The sequence below is a fragment of the Silene latifolia genome, chromosome 2, assembly GCF_048544455.1.
Source record: "Silene latifolia isolate original U9 population chromosome 2, ASM4854445v1, whole genome shotgun sequence".
Lineage (NCBI taxonomy): Eukaryota > Viridiplantae > Streptophyta > Magnoliopsida > Caryophyllales > Caryophyllaceae > Silene > Silene latifolia.
The window spans coordinates 60,607,087-60,625,135 of NC_133527.1; positions in this window are offsets into that span (position 1 = coordinate 60,607,087).

An 18,049-nucleotide genomic window follows, 5' to 3' on the forward strand; every position below is an offset into this window, starting at 1 on the left:
ATGTTGATGAAGAAACTGCTCGATCGAGTGAGCATATTGTTCGATCGAGTGATATTGATGACGGGAAGCTTATTCGAGAGCCTGCTAGTGCTCGTTTAAGCGAGAAATCACCGGAGAGACCTCGTTCGAGAGGTAAGAAGCGTCCAAAGGATACTGAACTTGCTCCAGAAGATACATTGGAAGCGAGGAACAAGGGGCTTGAGATACCAATCACGGTTCCCTTCCCGAGGCGGCTGCAGAATACCAAAGTTAATAAACAGTTTGGCAAATTTGTTGAACTGTTGAAGAGCTTGGAAGTCTCCGTGCCGTTCACTGAATTGCTAACTAAGGTACCCTCTTATTTAAAGTTTATGAAAGAAATTTTGAGTCGTAAGAGGAACATTAATGATAATGAGACCGTAGCTTTGACTGAGGTGGGGTCAGCCCTATTTCAAAATAAGTTACCCCCTAAGCAATCAGACCCGGGTAGTTTTTCGATTCCGTGTCATATCGGTATGCAGTTGATTGATAATGCGCTATGCGATTTAGGCGCTAGCGTAAGTGTCTTACCTTTGTCTCTGGCTAAGAGACTCGGTTTGACAAAACTGAGTTGCACCAACATGACTGTCCAGATGGTCGACCGTAGTTTATCACGGCCACTAGGTATAGTAGAAGACGTACCTGTTCAGATTGGGAAGTTCTTTATTCCCGTTGATTTTGTCGTCTTAGATATCCCCGAAGATGCACACACCCCTATCATTTTAGGGAGACCATTTTTGTCCACTGCCCGTGCAGTAATAGACGTCGGGGGGAAGACTTTGACCTTCCAGGTAGGGGATGAGGAGCTGACTTTTCATCAGTCCAAGTCCCGGAGAGCTCCCATGCAAGCCCAGCCTTGCAATGCTCTTTCTTCCATTAGTCCTATTATTGACACTCCAGATGAAAATTTGGAGAACATTGCTGTTATTGCTAACCCTCCGCCTCATACTGAGAGCAAAAAGGAGGAAGGTTCGTCTGTTTTCCTTGCTGCAGGTACAGATGAAAGCAAGAAAGGAGCTGTCAATGGACGTTGTGCAACTGTTGTCAATCAAACTGGAGCCAAGGATGCCAAAGAAGATGACAGAGGAGCGAGAACGAAGAAAGTTCGAACCTACGTGGATTGGAACTACATTCCTCCGACTGTTGCAAATAGTGATTCAAGCTCATGGAAATTAAAGAGGTCGGTCAGTATTGCTGAAGTGACGTCCTCCATCGAAGCCCACGAAGGGGCTACAAATCGATGAGAATTAAACGGGGAAATGCCCCGTGTAACACATTGTAATAGACAATTCGTTTGAATTTCTTTTGAATTTGCTTTATTGCGTTTAATTAGGACAATTAGTTTTAGACAATTTTTAGCGTATACGTAAGACTATAGACTGTATTTTTGCGTTTTTGGTGTTTTGGGAAATTTTTCCACTTGTCTTATGCAGGTTTGGGGAAGTTTCACGCATTTCAAGGAAGTAAAGACGGAAATTCAAGAGTCTACAAGAGGAAAGTCCTCGATCGAGTACTTTTTGTACTCGATCGAGTGAAAATATGGTCGATCGAGCCGTTTTCCATCGATCGAGTAAAGCCAAAAGAGGGAATGGTCGATCGAGTAACATTTTACTCGACAGGAAGCAGGAGGATCAACAGTGCTCGACCGAGCGGTTTAAAACCACTCGATCGAGTGGAATTGAGCAGGACAAGGGAGTTTCCTAACTTAAACTCCTTAATTTGTTTTCTAATTCATTCCTCCCAAATTTTCGACTAACACCCCCCTTTATGTGCGATTGATTCCTTCCCTAAATCCCCATTTTCTTGCCCAAATCACCAATTCCGTCACGTACATTTCATTGCTTGCATTTTAATCTTCAAAAGCCCCTTACTTTCATCCCTAATTGTGTCCATTTTCGCGGTTTTAAAAAGGGATTTAGGGTTGCGGTTTTTCGACGGAAAAATCGTTTGTTCTTGCTTAATTTTTGAGGGTTGTTTGCATTTGTAGGTCGTCTTTCATCAAGTAAGTGTTTCTTCATTCCTCTTGCATTTTAATTTCAATTATTTCGAATTTTATGAGGTAGAAGTAATTTAGGGTTTCGAAAATCCATGTTCAGTCGATTTTTTTCGACTTAATTGCTTTTATATGCCCTTAATTAGCTGCTTGATGATCTTATCCCAATTTCTTGCTGTTGTTGCTTGCTTAATTAGAATTTTGCGCGAGATTTCCGCGATTAGGGCTCTTCAGTCGACTTTTTCGACTGTCAGACGGTCTTTATGCTGCCTTGCTTGGTTTAACTTCAGTTCTCTCTTATTTACTACTGTTGTTAACTGCTTTTTCCGTCCCCTATCGCCATTACTTGCTGTGAATTGCTGAGAAATCTTGTACTGTGAGTCGGAATTTTCGACTGCTAGGAGTCTTACATGCGTCCATATGCAGTTTTCATGCTGTTTTAGCCTCCATTAGCAGTCATTGCGTTGTCACATTATCACTACTCACGTGCTGCCTTTCGAATTTGTTGTGGATTGTTGGGAATGCTATGCTGTAGAGTCGATTTTTTCGACTTATAGGGACTTACATGCTGTCACATGTTGGTTAGCGCGTTGTTTTAGCCACGGTTAGCAGCCATTCTTTCTTATCATGTCCCTTGCTTTGATTACAGGATGGAGTCTAGTACCTTACCTTCTGCCAGTACCACCTCCAGTCCGTCTTTGAGCGAGTCAGTGGCCCCTGCTGTTGCCACTAGCTCCACTCTAGTCACCACTGCGGCCCCAGTCTTCCTTGTTTCGGCTGCAGGGACAGTTTACGCTCCAGCTAGCTCAGCTGGGAGCCCAGTTCAGGCTACTCCAGCCACTACTTCCGCCACCACTTCTACACCTGTGGCACACTCACCAGCAGCCTCAGCCGCCTTCAGAGCTGCTTTAGTTCCGTACACAGTCCGAGAGCGGGCCGCTGCTTTGCGTTCCAGAGACGGAGGCCGAGGTTGTCGACTAGTCAGAGCCACACCAGCTCCGGCTACTTCTACTCCCACCACAGCTATCACTTCCACAGCTGCTGCCTCTTCTTCTACTTCAGCTGTCGATCCGCCTACTTCTGAGACAGTTACTATCCGAGGGGACACTTCCCTCGATTCTCACCCGGACTACCCGCAGGTATTATTCGTCAATTCTTTACATCGCGATAAATTTTATAACCTGCTGAAGTGTGAGCACATGCCTTCCCGTTTTTTAGACAAAGTGTCATTAGAGAAACTCGGCATTTACGAGTCAGTGTGTGATTTATTACGGGTCACGGGGATGCCTGGCCTCATTACCATGAGGGGCCACACCTTCTTAGAGCTGAGTCTCGAGTTTCTCAGCTCTTTCACCTTCTCCCCAGACGCACATAAGACCGACCCCGACAGTCGTTCAGTCTCCTTCCGGTTATTTAACCGGACCTTTCAGATGCCTCTGGCAGAGTTTGGTAGTTTGCTAGACCTTACCTCCTCGGGTGTGACGTCAGACTCGAGGAAGGTCTACAAACAGGTTTGGCGGTGCTTGGCCCAGACCCGTTTTCAGGAGCGAAAGCTCCACCAGGTCCACCATCCCCCCGTCTGTTGTTTTTTCAGACTCATGGGGAGCTCTATTTTCGGCCGAAAGGAGCCGAATAACATCACGAACCGCGAGCTCTCCATCCTGGGCGGTTACCTGAATGTCGACTGTGAGGGTCCTTTTACCTTCAACATTGCCTACCTCACCGCCCAGTACCTCCACGACCAGGGGAAGAAGGAGACGGAACCATTGCTGTGGTGGCATAGCCACCATTCTTGCCCATCGCCTTTTCCCCACCTGGCCACGTGACCTACGACCTCACGGGAGAGAGGTTACGAGTCCGGATGCCATGCTCTCTCGGATTGGGCGACACCGCACCACAAGACTTGGAAGATTGACGGCTGCTTGTCTGTCGACTTACCCTGCGACAGTCACCCCCGTCTTGAGCCCTTACCTACAGTGGTAAAGGGCCACCGTCTGCATGCCTTGCCTCTACATTACCTTCCACTCCAGCCTCGACCACCTACTGATGCACCTGCCGCTAAAAAGCGGCGAGTTGAGACTGGAGATGGGTCTACACCTGCAGGGAGTACCCAGCCTTCTACGGCTACTCCCGATCCGACCCTTACTCCCACTGTTACTGCTACCCCTACTCCTACTCCTGCCCCATCTCCCACTGACCAGACCCAGACTCAGACTGAGCCGGTCTTTCCGGCTACTTTTAGACCACCTCCTCCCTTTGTAGCGCCCACGGTCCAGGACCAAGGGGGCGCAGTTTACGGTCTGTTGATTGAGCTTGCAGAGCGTCAGGCTCGTATGGAGAGGGACTTAGCTTTGACACTACACCCTCTGTACGAGTACCACTTGCGGAGACACAGACCGATCCCCGAGGGTTGGCCACACCCTTTCTTCTTCCTGTTCCCACCGAGGGGTACCCGGTGTCGAGGACGAGGAGGAGAGCGAGGACCCGAGGGTGGCGGTGGAGAGAGCTCGCGCCGAGGAGCGGGCGAGGAGAGAGGAGGAGAGAGACCCGTTGTACCGGGGGGAGGGAGATGTAGATGGCGACGACGACGACGACGACGAGTAGCTACTGGTCTACTCACTTCCCCAGTTTTCTGGCTGGTTTGGGGAAGTTCGTATTTTGTATGTTCTCTTACTCTTTTTATTTCGTCTCCTTTATTTTTATTCGTTGGTTGTATATTCCCGTCCCCCCATTTTTCTGCTGGTGTATGCTGGAGGACAACGAGGGCGTTGTCCGTTTTGGTTTGGGGAGGGTATTGCATCCTTTTGAGTCTGCATCTGCATTTGTTTTACATTCACGTTTAATTTCTCGCTTGCATTGTTGTTTATTATCAATAAAAATAAAAAAAAATAAAAAAAAATAAAAAAAAAATCCAAAAAAATTAGAAAACTTCAAAAATTCAAAAAAAAAAAACAAAATCACGTTTATTTTTGCATATAGGTTGAGTCGGAACGGTAGATTCCCGTGATGAAATTGCACTATAACTTGTCATTTTACTTGAGCCTTGCACTTTTATTGATAGTTTTTAGCCTTGTCATACGCATAGTCTACGAATTTCTGTTCAAATATAAGCTGACTGTTTAGACTTGACCTATAAACTGACAAACTACTTAAAAATTCTGAGTTCTAGAGCCATAACTGGTGACATTCATGACCAGTTCATTAGGAATTTTGAGAGTAGTACTCCTTGCATAGCATGTTCATCTCTTTTGCACATTTATGACATTCAATTTTTCGTCAAATGCACATATTCGGGTTTGTGGTTGGTGTCACATGCAGGGAGAGTCTTGCAACTTCCCCTTTCTTTATATCTTTCACCCATTTAGCTCCACATTAGCCAAAACTTGCCTTTTTGACCCATTAGCTACATTCCAAACTAAGCCTGCCTAGTCAAGCTAGTTAGTATGTTCTTTTGTGGTATGTTTTCCATTGCAGTTTGGTCCGTAATTCTTGTTTGGAGTTGGTGTTTGTATTAAGGAAGGAGGAAAGAAAAAAAAGTATTGAAAAAAAAAAAGGAAAGAAAACGTGAAAGAAAAAAAAAAGAAAAAAAAATATGAAAAAAAAAGAGCTGTATCGAAAAAAAAAGAAAGAAAGAAAAATCGTGAAATTAGTTGTGCCCTCTTGTCAGAGTTGAGAAGATGTTTGAAGACGTACAATCGACAAGAGTTGTTGTTTCAGTTAGCTATTTCAGACAGTGTCTTTAAAGAGGAAGTTTGTGACCGTCTGGCCCCTCCGTTCTATCCCATATTTTTGAGGAGATTGTGCTTTGAGTCTAGTGAGTTTTGTGCCAAGTAAAGGGCACTTGCACTTAGTTTTCAGTCAGTTGAGATCCGGATGGTTTCATTATGGTGTTCGATCGAGTGGAAATGGTGAAGAAAGCCCTCGATCGAGTGATTTTTCCACTCGATCGAGTGAACAGGAAGAACAGGTTGGTCGATCGAGTGGAAATGTTACTCGATCGACTGATGTTGATGAAGAAACTGCTCGATCGAGTGAGCATATTGTTCGATCGAGTGATATTGATGACGGGAAGCTTATTCGAGAGCCTGCTAGTGCTCGTTTAAGCGAGAAACCACCGGAGAGACCTCGTTCGAGAGGTAAGAAGCGTCCAAAGGATACTGAACTTGCTCCAGAAGATACATTGGAAGCGAGGAACAAGGGGCTTGAGATACCAATCACGGTTCCCTTCCCGAGGCGGCTGCAGAATACCAAAGTTAATAAACAGTTTGGCAAATTTGTTGAACTGTTGAAGAGCTTGGAAGTCTCCGTGCCGTTCACTGAATTGCTAACTAAGGTACCCTCTTATTTAAAGTTTATGAAAGAAATTTTGAGTCGTAAGAGGAACATTAATGATAATGAGACCGTAGCTTTGACTGAGGTGGGGTCAGCCCTATTTCAAAATAAGTTACCCCCTAAGCAATCAGACCCGGGTAGTTTTTCGATTCCGTGTCATATCGGTATGCAGTTGATTGATAATGCGCTATGCGATTTAGGCGCTAGCGTAAGTGTCTTACCTTTGTCTCTGGCTAAGAGACTCGGTTTGACAAAACTGAGTTGCACCAACATGACTGTCCAGATGGTCGACCGTAGTTTATCATGGCCACTAGGTATAGTAGAAGACGTACCTGTTCAGATTGGGAAGTTCTTTATTCCCGTTGATTTTGTCGTCTTAGATATCCCCGAAGATGCACACACCCCTATCATTTTAGGGAGACCATTTTTGTCCACTGCCCGTGCAGTAATAGACGTCGGGGGGAAGACTTTGACCTTCCAGGTAGGGGATGAGGAGCTGACTTTTCATCAGTCCAAGTCCCGGAGAGCTCCCATGCAAGCCCAGCCTTGCAATGCTCTTTCTTCCATTAGTCCTATTATTGACACTCCAGATGAAAATTTGGAGAACATTGCTGTTATTGCTAAACCTCCGCCTCATACTGAGAGCAAAAAGGAGGAAGGTTCGTCTGTTTTCCTTGCTGCAGGTACAGATGAAAGCAAGAAAGGAGCTGTCAATGGACGTTGTGCAACTGTTGTCAATCAAACTGGAGCCAAGGATGCCAAAGAAGATGACAGAGGAGCGAGAACGAAGAAAGTTCGAACCTACGTGGATTGGAACTACATTCCTCCGACTGTTGCAAATAGTGATTCAAGCTCATGGAAATTAAAGAGGTCGGTCAGTATTGCTGAAGTGACGTCCTCCAGTCAGAAGCCCACAAAGGGGCTACTGAAATCTGATGAGAATTAAACGGGGAAATGCCCCGTGTAACACATTGTAATAGACAATTCGTTTGAATTTCTTTTGAATTTGCTTTATTGCGTTTAATTAGGACAATTAGTTTTAGACAATTTTTAGCGTATACGTAAGACTATAGACTGTATTTTTGCGTTTTTGGTGTTTTGGGAAATTTTTCCACTTGTCTTATGCAGGTTTGGGGAAGTTTCACGCATTTCAAGGAAGTAAAGACGGAAATTCAAGAGTCTACAAGAGGAAAGTCCTCGATCGAGTACTTTTTGTACTCGATCGAGTGAAAATATGGTCGATCGAGCCGTTTTTCCAGTCGATCGAGTAAAGCCAAAAGAGGGAATGGTCGATCGAGTAACATTTTACTCGACAGGAAGCAGGAGGATCAACAGTGCTCGACCGAGCGGTTTAAAACCACTCGATCGAGTGGAATTGAGCAGGACAAGGGAGTTTCCTAACTTAAACTCCTTAATTTGTTTTCTAATTCATTCCTCCCAAATTTTCGACTAACACCCCCCTTTATGTGCGATTGATTCCTTCCCTAAATCCCCATTTTCTTGCCCAAATCACCAATTCCGTCACGTACATTTCATTGCTTGCATTTTAATCTTCAAAAGCCCCTTACTTTCATCCCTAATTGTGTCCATTTTCGCGGTTTTAAAAAGGGATTTAGGGTTGCGGTTTTTCGACGGAAAAATCGTTTGTTCTTGCTTAATTTTTGAGGGTTGTTTGCATTTGTAGGTCGTCTTTCATCAAGTAAGTGTTTCTTCATTCCTCTTGCATTTTAATTTCAATTATTTCGAATTTTATGAGGTAGAAGTAATTTAGGGTTTCGAAAATCCATGTTCAGTCGATTTTTTTCGACTTAATTGCTTTTATATGCCCTTAATTAGCTGCTTGATGATCTTATCCCAATTTCTTCTTTGTTGTTGCTTGCTTAATTCGAATTTTGCGCGAGATTTCCGCGATTAGGGCTCTTCAGTCGACTTTTTCGACTGTCAGACGGTCTTTATGCTGCCTTGCTTGGTTTAACTTCAGGTCTCTCTTATTTACTACTGTTGTTAACTGCTTTTTCCGTCCCCTATCGCCATTACTTGTTTGTGAATTGCTTTGAGAAATCTTGTACTTGTGAGTCGGAATTTTCGATCGCTAGAGTCTTACATGCGTCCATATGCAGTTTTCATGCTGTTTTAGCCTCCATTAGCAGTCATTGCGTTGTCACATTATCACTACTCACGTGCTGCCTTTCGAATTTGTTGTGGATTGTTGGGAATGCTATGCTGTAGAGTCGATTTTTTCGACTTATAGGGACTTACATGCTGTCACATGTTGGTTAGCGCGTTGTTTTAGCCACGGTTAGCAGCCATTCTTTCTTATCATGTCCCTTGCTTTGATTACAGGATGGAGTCTAGTACCTTACCTTCTGCCAGTACCACCTCCAGTCCGTCTTTGAGCGAGTCGGTGGCCCTGCTTTGTTGCCACTAGCTCCACTCTAGTCACCACTGCGGCCCCAGTCTTCCTTGTTTCGGCTGCAGGGACAGTTTACGCTCCAGCTAGCTCAGCTGGGAGCCCAGTTCAGGCTACTCCAGCCACTACTTCCGCCACCACTTCTACACTGTGGCACACTTACCAGCAGCCTCGGCCGCCTTCGTAGTCGCTTTAGTTCCGTACACACCCGAGAGCGGGCCGCTGCGCGTTCCGGAGACGGAGGCCGAGGTCGTCGACTAGTCGAGCCACACCACTCCGGCTACTTCTACTCCCACCACAGCTATCACTTCCACACCGCTTGCCTCTTCTTCTACTTCACTGCCGATCCGCCTACTTCGAGACGTTACTATCCGGGACACTTCCCTCGATTCTCACCCGGACTACCCGCATGTATTATTCGTCAATTCTTTACATCGCGATAAATTTTATAACTCTTTGAAGTGTGAGCACATGCCTTCCCGTTTTTAGACAAAGTGTCATTAGAGAAACTTGGCATTTACGAGTCGGTGTGTGATTTATTACGGGTCACGGGGATGCCTGGCCTCATTACCATGAGGGGCCACACCTTCTTAGAGCCGAGTCTCGAGTTTCTCGGCTCTTTCACCTTCTCCCCCAGACGCACGCACATAAGACCGACCCCGACAATCGTTCAGTCTCCTTCCTGGTTATTTAACCGGACCTTTCGATGCCTCTGCGAGTTTGGTAGTTTGCTAGACCTTACCTCCTCGGGTGTGACGTCGGACTCGAGGAAGGTCTACAAACAGTTTGGCGGTGCTTGGCCCGGACCCGTTTTTCGGAGCGAAAGCTCCACCAGTCCACCATCCCCCCGTCTCCGTTGTTTTTTTCGGACTCATGGGGAGCTCTATTTTCGGCCGAAAGGAGCCGAATAACATCACGAACCGCGAGCTCTCCATCCCGGGCGGTTACCCGAATGTCGATTGTGAGGGTCCTTGTACCTTCAACATTGCCTACCTCACCGCCCAAGACCTCCACGACCGGGGAAGAAGGAGACGGAACCATTGCTGTGGTGGCATAGCCACCATTCTTGCCCATCGCCTTTTCCCCACCTGGCCACGTGACCTACGCATACCTCACGGAGAGAGGTTACGAGTCCGGATGCCATGCTCTCTCGATTGGGCCGACACCGGACCACAAGACTTGGAAGATTGACGGCCGCTTGTCTGTCGACTTACCCCGCGACAGTCACCCCGTCTTGAGCCCTTACCTACAAAGGTGGTAAAGGGCCACCGTCTGCATGCCTTGCCTCTACATTACCTTCCACTCCAGCCTCGACCACCTACTGATGCACCTGCCGCTAAAAAGCGGCGAGTTGAGACTGGAGATGGGTCTACACCTGCAGGGAGTACCCAGCCTTCTACGGCTACTCCCGATCCGACCCCTACTCCCACTGTTACTGCTACCCCTACTCCTACTCCTGCCCCATCTCCCACTGACCAGACCCAGACTCAGACTGAGCCGGTCTTTCCGGCTACTTTTAGACCACCTCCTCCCTTTGTAGCGCCCACGGTCCAGGACCAAGGGGGCGCAGTTTACGGTCTGTTGATTGAGCTTGCAGAGCGTCAGGCTCGTATGGAGAGGGACTTAGCTTTGACACTACACCCTCTGTACGAGTACCACTTGCGGAGACACAGACCGATCCCCGAGGGTTGGCCACACCCTTTCTTCTTCCCTGTTCCCGGTGAGGGGTACCCGGTGTCAGAGGACGAGGAGGAGAGCGAGGACCCAGAGGTGGCGGTGGAGAGAGCTCGCGCTGAGGAGCGGGCGAGGAGAGAGGAGGAGAGAGACCCGTTGTACCGGGGGGAGGGAGATGTAGATGGCGACGACGACGACGACGACGAGTAGCTACTGGTCTACTCACTTCCCCAGTTTTCTGGCTGGTTTGGGGAAGTTCGTATTTTGTATGTTCTCTTACTCTTTTTATTTCGTCTCCTTTATTTTTATTCGTTGGTTGTATATTCCCGTCCCCCCATTTTTCTGCTGGTGTATGCTGGAGGACAACGAGGGCGTTGTCCGTTTTGGTTTGGGGAGGGTATTGCATCCTTTTGAGTCTGCATCTGCATTTGTTTTACATTCACGTTTAATTTCTCGCTTGCATTGTTGTTTATTATCAATAAAAATCAAAAAAAATAAAAAAAAATAAAAAAAAATCCAAAAAAATTAGAAAACTTCAAAAATTCAAAAAACAAAAAAACAAAATCACGTTTATTTTTGCATATAGGTTGAGTCGGAACGGTAGATTCCCGTGATGAAATTGCACTATAACTTGTCATTTTACTTGAGCCTTGCACTTTTATTGATAGTTTTTAGCCTTGTCATACGCATAATCTACGAATTTCTGTTCAAATATAAGCTGACTGTTTAGACTTGACCTATAAACTGACAAACTACTTAGAAATTCTGAGTTCTAGAGCCATAATCGGTGACATTCATGACCAGTTCATTAGGAATTTTGAGAGTAGTACTCCTTGCATAGCATGTTCATCTCTTTTGCACATTTATGACATTCAATTTTTCACAAATGCACATATTCGGGTTTGTGGTTGGTGTCACATGCGGGGAGAGTCTTGCAACTTCCCTTTCTTTATATCTTTCACCCATTTAGCTCCACATTAGCCAAAACTTGCCTTTTTGACCCATTAGCTACATTCCAAACTAAGCCTGCCTAGTCAAGCTAGTTAGTATGTTCTTTTGTGGTATGTTTTCCATTGCAGTTTGGTCCGTAATTCTTGTTTGGAGTTGGTGTTTGTATTAAGGAAGGAGGAAAGAAAAAAAAGTATTGAAAAAAAAAAAGGAAAGAAAACGTGAAAGAAAAAAAAAAGAAAAAAAAATATGAAAAAAAAAGAGCTGTATCGAAAAAAAAAGAAAGAAAGAAAAATCGTGAAATTAGTTGTGCCCTCTTGTCAGAGTTGAGAAGATGTTTGAAGACGTACAATCGACAAGAGTTGTTGTTTCAGTTAGCTATTTCAGACAGTGTCTTTAAAGAGGAAGTTTGTGACCGTCTGGCCCCTCCGTTCTATCCCATATTTTTGAGGAGATTGTGCTTTGAGTCTAGTGAGTTTTGTGCCAAGTAAAGGGCACTTGCACTTAGTTTTCAGTCAGTTGAGATCCGGATGGTTTCATTATGGTCCTGTTAGGAACTAGCTTGACGCTTTTACCTCCACATTTCCATAACTTGTTTTGCCTTTTCTCACCTGAACCTCACTAGTCCCATATTATTTGCAAACCCTCGGCTGTGACGGACAATATCGGTTGGAATTTGTGCATTAGTACTTGAATTGTCTTTCATTTTTGTTGCATGCATGCTATGTAGGTCGCAGTTAGGTGAGTGACTGTCTTTTCTTCTCTCTTTTACATATTACATTTGCCCTTTGCTTCATGAGAGAAGAGTGACCACGTGAGAGTCAGATTTTGTTGGTCTTGCAAGGTCGATAGGTCGACTTTATTTCGAATGACTTATAATTCGTTTGCGTATTGACTGCTTGGCTTTAACTGTTGATTTTTGTTGCATTAAATTGGTTCAAGTAGACAAGTTAAGCTACCTCTGAGTTATCAATTCCGTTCCATTAGTTTAGTTTTGAGTTTACTCGAGGGCGAGTAAAGGTTTGGTTGGGGGAGATTTGATACGTGCCTAATGTATAGTCTTTTTAGCCTATTTCAGCACGTATTTCTATGCATTTTCATACTGTTTCTATGGTATTTTGCCCCGAATTGGCTACTTTGGTGTATTTTGTCCTTTTTGTAGGAATGATCGCGAAAGTGAGGAACCATACTCCTTTTCGTCCTTTTTGCATGCATTTAGAGGAGACGGGATTGTCCCAGAGTGAGGTACTGCATTTGGAAGCGTCGTGGCACGCATTACGAGGCACTTAGACGCAGACGTGAGCTGAAATGAAGACTAGTCACTCGATCGAGTGGTTTTCACACCCTCTGATACTCGATCGAGTGGTTTTCATATGCCTTGATGGTCAATCGAGTAAAATATCACTCGATCACTAAGTTTCACAAGGACCATCTACTCGATCGAGTGATTTCTTGGTCGATCGAGTAACTTATGCTGAGAGTTGGTCGATCGAGTGGTTTTAAACCACTCGATCGAGTGGTTTCATCATTATGGGCTTTTAATCAGTCCGTGTGATGTTTTAATTTGGAACTTTAGTTAATTTTTCTATTTAAACCTATGTTAACTAGGTTAAAGGACATCTTTTATCTAGCTTTTACTTTAACTCTCCACTGAAAACTTTACTACGTTCCTTTATTCCGTTTACTGTTACTTTTCTTTGGGGTTATTATTGCTCGGATTCAGTTGTTCTTTACGTCGGATTCGCATTGATTGTAATCCTTTCTCTCCCTTTATTAATAATAATCATTTGTTTGCTTTAATTTCTCATTGTGTTCTTACTTCTCTTTGCCCTAATTTTCATTACTGCAATTTGTTGTTCATTCATTATGTTCTCTGCTGGTAAATTATTTGCTGTTAGTTTAATCGCCGATATGAGTAGCTAAATTCCCTTCATGTTGGGATTAGGGAATCTACGGTAGAATAATGACGATGTAGTGAATGAATTAGACGAATTAATTACGGGACTCTGTCACTATAACAATTTAACTGTAATTTCCGACCTAGTTGAGTGCACGCTTCTATGTCAACCTTTAATCTGGCTAAAATTAATCCTGGATCGAAAGATTGGACTAAATAGGCCTGCTATAAACAGTAGACTACCCTAATGAGGACGAAAGTTAAGTTAGTGGTATTTTAGGATAGAAAGTGGACCGAAAGGACCTTTTAACATCCGTCTCACATTAGTTCGTCTGAATCATTTACAGCTGAGTTATTGGACTACCGTAGTGAACCGAAATCCCGACATGTCTCCCTCTTCTTGATAGTTTAATCATATTTTATTGCTTTTGTTACTTTTCGCCTTATTTCTCTTCCCTTCAGACTTCGTAGTTTAGAACCAATTTCAAACAAACCCCCAATTGTTACCATAGGATTAGAAATAGATAGCTATTGTTACGTTACCTCCCTGTGGATTCGATACTCGACTGCCTCTGCTACATTTTAGTTGAGACCGTTAGGTTTTATCTTTGATAGGGTTGCGATAGCCGTGTCAATGCCTCAGGTATGACACCTTCCTATGGCTGGCGAGCCTTCGTACGTAGTCTAACGGACTTTAAACGACCCACACAAAGAGTCGACAGACTCTAAATTATTCCCGGTGATAGGTCCTTGACTCGTATCCCCGAGTCGCCTTGGCGTCGTCCTTCCCAACGGCAGGTCCTTGGCCCGAACCCTCTCGAGCCGCCTCGACGTCGCTTCTGTCTCCCGGTTGTATTCTTCGATTGACCAGGGGGTTATACTTTGACTTTCGCCCTGTCCAAGCCTCAGTCAAAGTGGGGGCTCTGTAGCTACCCAGTATCTGTTGAGTCTCCAACAAAAACCCGATGATTATCGGACTACAACATGCTTAGGAATCGCAGCATTTAATCGACAGTTTTGTATAACTATACGTCGGAAAACTTAAAACGATTTAGAAAACAAAACATTTCAAAAAATTTTAAAAGTACCTGGAGTGTTTAATGCACGACGACGAGGTCACAATGACACTAACTAGAGTCAAAACCGACACCGGACAAAAAATCGACTCAAAAATTAAAATCCCGACTCCAACAACAAGTCAAATCGAGTCAAACACAAAAAACAAACTTCTCAAAACATCCATGTTAAGTATTCCCAGAATACTTGAATGGTCAAGTACAAATCATATCATCCAAAACATAGGATAGAACAAATCATGATTTCAATTGCGTGATAGTGACAAGACAGCTCGAAGACCCGCGAAATGGCTCGCGCCTCTTCGAGTAGGCCATGCGGCCACGTCACTCAAAACGCACACAACCACCCATTTCTCTATAAATACCCCTCAAATGCCACCATTTGAAGGTAGGCGAGTGTCCGCCCCCACATCTTTCCCTTAAAATTCTCGACTCGACTTCTTAAGTCACAAACCGACACGTATTTTCGACCGACCGATGGAAAACACAAGCCATACACATTGTTTGGTACCGTCATCATGCATTAAATAACTTGACCGACCATCTCGACCAACTAAACCATCACTAAACATAACAAAACACTCTTTACATTTCTAAAACGGTTTTCAACCGTGTTTTCCGACCTAACAAGTTGTTACACTTTCGTCGATTTCTCGTCTCAAGACTAGCATGTAAGTATGAGGGTGTAAAAATCCTCTTCTTCCATGTCCTTTTATCTGTGTTATGAGTATAACATGCTAAAACTTGCATAACATGGTCCAAAATACGGATCGAATGAGCCAAAACCGAGTTTTGACAAAAACAGAAGGCCCTAAACACCACTATGTGCCTCGAGCCTCAATGGGGTGCTCTGGTCAGAACTAAAAATGTGTTTGAGTTCATTCTTTTCATTTTTCAAACCGTTTTTTACCATTTCAAATAATTTTTATAATGAATCTTCTTAACCATAAAACATTTTCACCCTTGGTTCCTCATACCATGACGGTTTAATCCATGTTTCGGTGATAATATTTGGTTAATTACATTTTAAAAGGTATTTTAAAACCTTTTATTTCATTTCTTTACATTTCAAAACCAACATATTAGTCATAAATGCAAAGTCATCCTTGGTTCTACACACCATGTCGGTTTAAACCAGAGCACGATGATAAACATTGACTAATTACAAACAAATGAACTTAATACAATTAGTCATAATCATTTTTCAAAACTATTTATGTCAAGCTTGCAAAATCGAACCCAACATCGAATATCCTCAATACAATGGTGATTATTCAAGTCCCGTTTCTCATATTAACACAAAAGTGGCCTAAACAACCTTTTCAAAGAAAGACGGGTTCAAACACCCTCTTTACAAATCATTTTGCAAGCGTTTTCAACTGTCAGAAGACGTCCAACTGTTTTGAAACCGGGACATGCATGTGTTGATCAACATTAATCGGTAACGCTTGGCTGACTAGAGTTTGACGTTACTGTCGTGTGACGGCGGTGATCGACTGATCCCTTTAGATCACACCTATAGGATGACGCCCAAATTATATGAATTAATTGTTTGTATGAGATACGAGATAATTAATTCCTTGTATTATTTGACTTTTAATTACTCGTGTGAATGTATTATTTGATGACGGTTTACGAACTCGGGCTAAGAGGATTTATTATTTAATTATGTGATAATTAATTCATAAATAAATAAATAGAATTTATTTATTAATTGTTAATTAATTAATTTTATACGATATGTGTATAGGTTTTGAGGAGGAGGTAATTAGCTATTTAAATTTACAAGAGGTTGTAAAATTAGCTAAAAAGGGTTTATAAGATACATTTTATATTGATAAAATGGTCTAATAACTACATAATAGTTAAGTGGTTATTAGTTGTTAATTTATTTTATTTAAATATTAAGTAATCAAATTAATATTTAATTATATAAGATAATTAAATATAAGACTTATAAGCATTTGTGGGGCAAATGTCAAAAACCGAAATGGACTCATAGGGGCCCATTTAGACTGATTTTTATGCACTACTAATACACTCATTGTGAGGGAAAAAGGTAGGCATTTTCCACTATCTTTTGTATGTTAATTGTTTATATTTGCATGCCTATAAATACCCAATTTCTTCCATCATTTCTAAGGTTGAAAATTTGAAAAAAAAAAACTGGTCTTTGTGTGCTTGTTGTGGTTGGTTCATATACACCATCTATAGACTATATTTTTCTTCTTATTTTGTTCATCCTTGTATTTTAAAACACATATATATGTAGACTAATAATATTATCAAGGTAATAATATTAATTTGTATCTCAAATATACACACATAATACTCAAATAATATCTAGTTAATATTATTTGTAGTAAATTTTAGGCTACTCTTAGGTGCACACCAAAGGACACCATCAATTTTGGTGGTTTGGTTTAAGAGGAGGATCATCCATTACTTTATAGGTCAAGAACTACAAAGGTAGGAGACCTTTGTAGTGCCCAAATTTGCCATTTTCCAATGTAAGGAAATTTCTATCTTTTTTATATTTGCATGCATGTAGATTTAGACCATTACATCAAATTAGTTAGTAATTTTGATTTCATAAGATGAGTTTAATATGGTCTAAATAACTAACAAGTGGTATCTGAGCATTGTTACATACATGCATGTAGTCTTAAGACGAGGATGGATGTACTTGCGAAAAACATGTAGGGGAAGAAGCAGTTTAAGAGGAACGCAAGTAAGAAGCCCGTACAGGTGGAGGGCAAAGGTAAAGCAATTGCGAGTTGCTCTACCAAGCATAAGCCTAAGAAGGGTAATCCTCTTAAAGATTCTTGTAATTATTGTAATAACAAGGGACATTGGAGGCGTAATTGCACAAAATACTTGGATGACATTAATGCTGGCATTGTGAAGCCAACATGTAATTTCTCAACTAAATATTTTATGATAGACATAAATTATGCTTCAAATACAACTTCGGTATTAGATACTGGTTGTGGTTCTCACTTGTGCAATCATTTACAGGGCCTAAAAAGCATAAGAAAGCTAAACAAGGGTGATGTTGATCTCCGAATGGGAAACGGATCTAAAGTAGCTGTCATCTCAGTAGGAACCTATGTAATTAATTTAGCTTCGGGGTTGCAGTTGTTTCTTAATAATTGTTATTTTGTGCCGACGTTATCTAGGAATATAATATCTGTATCTGTGTTAGACACAGAAGGTCGTTCTTTTGTTATAAAAGACAAGTGTTGTACTTTTTCCCTTAATGGGATTGTATATAGCCAAGCTATTTCAATCAATGGTATTTATATTCTAGACACTTGCAACAATGTTTATCATTTAGATAATAAAAGACTCAAAACAGGTGATCCCGATCATTCTTATTTATGGCATTGTCGATTAGGACACATTAACGAGAAACGCATTAAAAGACTAGTGTCGACTGGTATAATTAAACCTTTTGATATCGAATCATTTGGTAAATTCAAATCTTGTCTTCTTAGCAAGATGACTCGTGCACCTTTTCTAGGAAAAGGATCTCGAGCTAGAGGTAATTATGACTATTTCATTACTTTTACCGATGACATGAGTAGATATGGGTATATCTACTTAATGAGGTATAAAAGTGAAGCTTTTGACAAGTTCAAAGAGTTTCAGAATGAAGTAGCTAGAAAACCAATTAAATAAGAAGATAAAAGCATTACGAT